Raw genomic sequence first — 6,961 nt, 5'->3', positions numbered from 1 at the left:
AATTACTTTACTTTAAACAACATTTACCATGTTATCAATAGGCTCTCCAGTGGATTGCAAAAGAAAACAAACCAACCCATTCACCCCTTGTTCATACTCCACATGTTCAGTCCATTATGATGATTCAATCTCGTGAACCCCAAAAGACAGGATAAAATTTTAATTATGACACAGACTTTCCTTCTCTTAAGGAAACTGCGATTCAACAACCAAAAGTGATTCCTTCCAAAGTCATACAACCTGATGGATCCACTCCAAAACTCTCCCAAGCTGAAGCAGTTCTCAATTGGCAGACTGAAAATGCTTTAGCCCAAAACAAAACCATTACCAGAATTGAACAAAAATTGGATCTGGTAGCTCATCAGGTTGACTCTCAGTCTCAGAACCACACTATGCTGATTTCTCGGTTACAAAAACAGATTGATCATCTCCAAAACCGGATTGATCAACTCCATCAGGAATTAATGCACATTATCAGCACCTCTCATGGCTATTCAACTCAATTTCTCCAAAAGGAAGCAGAAATGAAGTCACTAAAAACCCAAATGTCTTTTCCTGAAATGTCTTTGGTACCAAATCATTTTGATTCATCAACAGCATGGCCACAACCCTCTTTTTCACCTTTCCCAAAGATTAGTCAACCTTTGATCTCACCTCATATACCTTCTGGTGCTGTTCAGGCTTTTGGTAACACTGAACAGTTATATGCTAAGCTCCGCAAAGAACATGATGAATAGATCAAGCTGGAACGGGAATAAAAGAAGCGAGAAAAATATTCTGCTAAAATGCAGAAACCATCCGATGATATACCTGATTCTTTCTCTTCCAGTCATTTCGATCCTCCATCTCCTAAGGCTCATCGTCCTTTATCTAAGGAAAAGGCTCCAATGCAAATAATGATGATGGAAGATCGCCAAACTTCTGCTAATTTTGTCTCTTCAGAAAAACCTGTCTCTTCCAATTTTATGAGCTTTTTTTTTGCAAGACATGGCAGAAAGGCAATGTCTTGCAGCTTCGGGTATTTGTCAGGATTCTCTATCTACCTTCCAAACAGAATCAGAAGCTGATATGCCTTCGACTGATGAATCATTTGAAAGTGGCTTCGACTCTGAAAGTGCTACTTTTGATCAACATCCTAATGTTTATCCCCAACTGATGACCCATCAACCCGAATCTTCAAGACCACTTGTTGTCTTTGAGGTTGATGATGAGATGCCTGAAGGTGATAATTCCATTCCAGACTCTCCACCTATGTATCGACAGTCCCGTCATACTACGACTGAGCATGACTCTTATACAGCTTCAACAAAGCTCCACACTTTTACTGTTGATGATCTTCCTCCACACAAATGGAGAACTTGAATGTATGAATTTCAAGCTTGGTTGCAAGCTAAGATGCTTAAATTTTTTAATATTTTTATTTTCATTCACAGATTATTGAGTCGAATAAACACACATTTTACTTTACTATGTTAAATGTGTGTTTATTCAATGTGAGGGTGAGTTATTTTTGCACTCAACAAACTATTTTTGACACAATTTTTGAGTATACAAATCAATAAAAATCTTGAAGATTAGTTTTTTATCTCATAATATTTTATAGTTTTGATAGAAAATCAATGGATTGCTATATAATTAAATGAGAAATACAATGAAAACTAACAAATTAATTAGAAAATCCATTTTAAAAATCACTACTAAAATTATATTTAATTTAAGTAGTTAGGAAAATTAGTAGGGTAATGAAGTTTAGTTGTATGGGTAATATCATTTCTTCAAAACATAATGCTAAGAATAATATTTCACAATTCACATCCTAAATATTATTTTAAATATGTCATCCCATTTAATATGTTAACCTATGAAACATCAGCACACAATCTATTAAGTCTACTCTTATTTACATGCCAATGTCAAATTAGAGATGGCAACAGGGCGGGAGGGGCCGAGGATCCCTTTCCTCGGGCCTGTCCCCGTTGTCATCTCTAGACCTTAAAGTCTTTAACTTATAAATTAAATATTAATATATTCTCCCTATTACATTTTTTTTTTTTTAATCTCCAACCAAATATCCAATAACCAAATGCTAAATCCATAAAAAATCTTCAACCAAGATCAAGTAATAGGTAAATCACCACAACAAAAGCAAATAAATTGAAACATGCTTATAAAGAATATCAAATATATGTAATATACAAACATTTCAGCAACTGTTCATGTAAGAAAACTAACAACTAGTTTCCAAAACAAAACTTATCAAGTCAAACCACATTGGCACATCTTCAAATCAACAAATGGATGGACTTCCCAAAATCACAATTTTCAATCCAAAAAACAGAACCAAACAACGCAAAATCTGAGTCCAAAACATCCTGACTCTCTCACAAATAAAACTCAACAACTAAATGGTAAATCCATCAAAAAATATGTGATTTACCCTTGAAAACAACACATGCACAACAACCACACCACAACTTTACTATCATCATAATTCAGCTTCTTCCTCGTCAGTGTCATTATAAATTTTTGATTATGATTGTTTGACTTTTTAAGAATGAAAAATATACATTAAAGACATCCTAATATATGTTATTTATTTATTGTTGAAGAAATAAAAATTTGATCTAATCGTTTTTTATATCCGCCCATAATGTATCAGATTAAAGTTTATTGTGATATGGGCTTACAACATTTCCACCCGTGCTACATGCATACTCAAAAACGACTGTGGAGATAGGAATAGCAAGGATATCTCGAATAACATTCTGTCGGATTGGATATTTACACCCATTTGCCTTCCACCAAGCCAAAATGTCAAAGTCAAGAATCCTAGGCAAAAGTTTCTCCTCTAAGTAACATTCTAATTTTGACTTTCCTTCGGTAAGACTAGATTCTTGTTCAATAAACATCTCAAAGCCAATAAGGGATCCCTCCTCACCATAAGGAATATCGATCTGCAAAAAAGATGCATTGTAAGAAGGATGAGCTTGACTACTTCCTTGCTTAGCTTGGTACTCACAAAATAAATTTGAACAAAATCCTCAAATCCTCATAATATGATCTCTGCCATCATCTCCATAGATTAGAGGAAAAAACTAATCTAGCAATTTTATTTTGCATCTAGGATCTAAAACACTCGCTAGCCCTTTGAGACCGTGAATCACATCCTAATACTTGCAAAATTTGTCACGCATTTGTGTTGTCATATTCCTTATCAAATCATTCCCAATCCAAGCCAACTAGACAACGCAAGTCTAATTTCACATATTTTTGAGAAATAAAGATTAGACGTTAGATATTTTGTTCCGGAGAACAATAGTGTGGCATCATAAAATATTTTCAATTTTGAACATTCTTCCCCAGTTGGCAAACATCTATATTGTGGCTCACGAAGCTTTAAACGAAAAAAAATACTTCTTTGTAAATGAAAGCAATTTCAAGCATCAAATAAGTTGAGTTCCAACGAGTCTTATAGTCAAGAGCCAACTTCTTCATACTTTCAATGCCCATTTGATGTGATGCTTAAACAAATTTTTGCTCTCTTTAGGGCAATGTTGACCAATAAGCAACACTCTCACGGATTCTTGCAATTGCTTGTCCAATCACCGATTAGGTATCTTGAACAATTAGATTCAGAATATGAGCACAACAATGCATATGAAACAATGAACCATGTAGCACAAGTGAGGCAATTCGAAGGTACTTCAAGATATCTTCAACAACTACGTCATTGGTGGAGTAATAATCAACCATCAATGTTGACAACTTTCTATCAATATTTCACTCATAAAAGCAGTCCATCAACATCGCAACAAGCACATCTCTAGTATGTTGGCAAGACATATGCAAACCTGCAACATCAATTATACATAGAAAATAATATTAATATAGCTAAAAAATGTACTAAAAATAAGAATAATAAAACCTTAAAAGATAATACCTTATGAGTTGACTTTGTAACACCTAGTTGTTGTTGATAAAGTGTGTTGTGATGGTCATATATCATTTGTTTTTATTGTTGGCAGTCCACAAATCCAAAGTGATGTCAATCCTACTCCGATTTTTGTTTACCAATTTCATTGTCTTTTTTTTTTAATCATAAATCTTCATTATGTCCTTCTTAATAGTGTTCTTGCTCACAACCTTGAACAACGGTTGAATGGTGTTGCAAAATCTTCTAAACCCATAATGATCAACCATGCTCAAAGAATACTCATGTAGAACAATCATAGTTACAAGGTCCTTCCTGCCCGCCTCTTGATCAAAATGATAAGGAGTTAAGGTCATTTGTTACTTTGAATCCTCTTTCTGGGTCATCACAAGAATCTTCTATGTTATATCTCTGTACTTTCGCCTTGGATATATTTCATGATGATCATGCAAGTGCCTTGTCCCGTTTTTGGCACCACGAACAAGTCATTTACCATAATAGCTACACTCTGCCTTATCTTTATCATCAACTTTAACTTTAACTTTCTTGAAACGTTGCCATACAATTGATTTTGACATTCCAGTATCGTTGCTACCACAAGCATCATTAGGGGGATTCCGGAGAGGGCTTGTACAAGGACTATCTACAACATGTGTTGCTTCCTCAATATCTGCAACTAGAGATTGCAGTTGGTTACTTTCAACCGGATCCGGAGTTGTAGAAATAGGAAAACTCACAATCAACAATTTTTTCGATGACTCAGAGTGTTGATTGATCTTCTCGTCTAAGCCTTTTCTTTTACCAAGTAAAGAGTTTTGAGTGTACATGTTGAAACTTAAAAGAATGAACAAAAGTAGGAATATCATTAAACAAATTCAGCCTTACAAATTAAACCCACTTCCATTATGAGCAAAAAGAAAGAGAAATAGAGAATCTCAACATTGAGCATTAATTGATCTATTTAAGTGAAGTATTAAATTAAGTGCTAAATTGTAATGTGTTTACCAAGCACACTTGAAATAATACGCATTGTGAATGTATATTAATGTCTAAGTTTTGAATTTTCACCAACCACCATTAGTAATTAATTAAAGAACCTTGTAAGTACTATTCTCCTGTTTTTAAACTTTTAAGGAAAAAGAACCGAACATTGCTTCTTCAAATTATTTGCAGTACATTTTATGCTTGTTATGGATGCCACTGCTAAGAATATGAGATTTTGCATAATTGTCCTGTTGCAGCTGCACTTATTATCACCATTACAATCAATATTGTTTCCTGATTTTTATTGCAGGAATATTTTCTTACAACAGTACGAGGTCATCAAAGAAAAATATGGGTTAGGAAGAGAAATTCACCACTGTTATGCTGATGTTAGTTGATGTAAATGATGTACAAATAAGTTGGTTAAGTGTAACTGACTGTTGACTATCATATCATGTTTGAGATGGTGATTGGTAACATTGTCATGTATTAATAAGCATGTTAATATTGATAAAAAAAAAAAAAAAAATTTGATGAAAAGTTTAAAGCATAATGTTTATCTTAATAATTGAGTCTTGCATTCCTTTAATTTCTTGGCTTTGGTTTGTGACGAAGACCAGAAAAACTGTGGAAAGAACACTAGACACTATTATTCCAGAACAGAAAGAGGTATTTCTTGGACAAAATCATCAACTAAACTGGTATATTCATTAATTCATTAAAACTCAATGACCTCAGACTCTTTATAATATATGATAACTATAATTTAAATCTAAAAAAATCATCAACTAAACTAATATATTCATCAACTAAAAGGTAGGGTCATTTGGTCAAGTCTTGTTCTTCTTCTAACCCCTTTTTTATTTGTATCGATCAATCGTCAACCACAAAACATCCATTGAATGAAAAATCATTTACAATATAGTACATACCTCTAACGGAAAACCGAGAGAAGTCGACAACTAGGGAGGCGAGATGAAGTCGACGATAGTGAGATGGAATCCGCAAGCTCAAATCGGCAATAACAAGAACAGTTGTGATGGAAAACTGAGAGAATCCGACAACCAAAGAGGCAAGATGAAATCAGCAATGGTAAGATGGAATCTGCGAGCTCAAATCAACGATAACAGGAATGACAGACTGTGATGGAGATGGAATCGTCGTGCTGATTGCTAAATCGTGTCGTGTGAGTGGCTAAGTCCTTAGTGTAGTTTAGTTTAGGGCAGGGGCTAGATTAAGTTTAGGGGAAAATTGGGTATATATATGTACGATAATTATGTAACTAGCTATAATTTGTAAGGGCATTCTAGTAAACATAATGTATTACTATCGAGGCGAGGCGAGGCGGGGTGGGGCTGGGCTGGGTTGGTAGGGGCAATGTCGGTCCCCAGGCTCATCTCGTCCCTAGGGCCAGGGATTAAAACCATACCCAAACTTGTCCCTATCCTTGCAAATAGTAGGGAATCCTTGGTCAGATTAGGGCGGGTCCCTAGAAAACCAAGGACCATTGCCATCCTTATGTCAAATAGATGACATAACACTTAAGATGAATATTGTATAATAATAATTGAGACGCATATTTAGTAGGGGTGAGCGGATTTATGTACCTACCCTCTTTTGAAGGAATTGGAACCGGAACCAACCGATTCCTAAGATTTGGAACCGAAACCGGAACCGGCTGGTTTTAGTTCTAAGAAACGTAGAACCGAAACCTGAAGCATAGGTTTTGGTTCCGAGTACTTGACAAAATTCTTTTACCCCCTATCAGTTTAAAAATGACAAAAGAACCCTTAAAAATAACAAATACCCCCCACCTGTTAACAAAATTACAAATACAACTTCCACCTCCAATTCAACTTTATGGAAACTAAAAATTAAAAATTAAAAATTACAATAAACCATTGAGAAATCACAAATTACAAATTACAAATTCCAAAATTAAAATTATGAAATTACATAACATATAAAATAAGTATGATATGGTATGGAAAATAGAGTAGATGTAATTAATTTGGTGGATGTATCACTATAACTTGAAGTGATCCT

The sequence above is a fragment of the Pistacia vera genome, unplaced genomic scaffold (assembly GCF_008641045.1).
Source record: "Pistacia vera cultivar Batoury unplaced genomic scaffold, PisVer_v2 Contig715, whole genome shotgun sequence".
Taxonomy (NCBI): domain Eukaryota; kingdom Viridiplantae; phylum Streptophyta; class Magnoliopsida; order Sapindales; family Anacardiaceae; genus Pistacia; species Pistacia vera.
Note: the sequence above shows the minus strand (reverse complement) of the source record.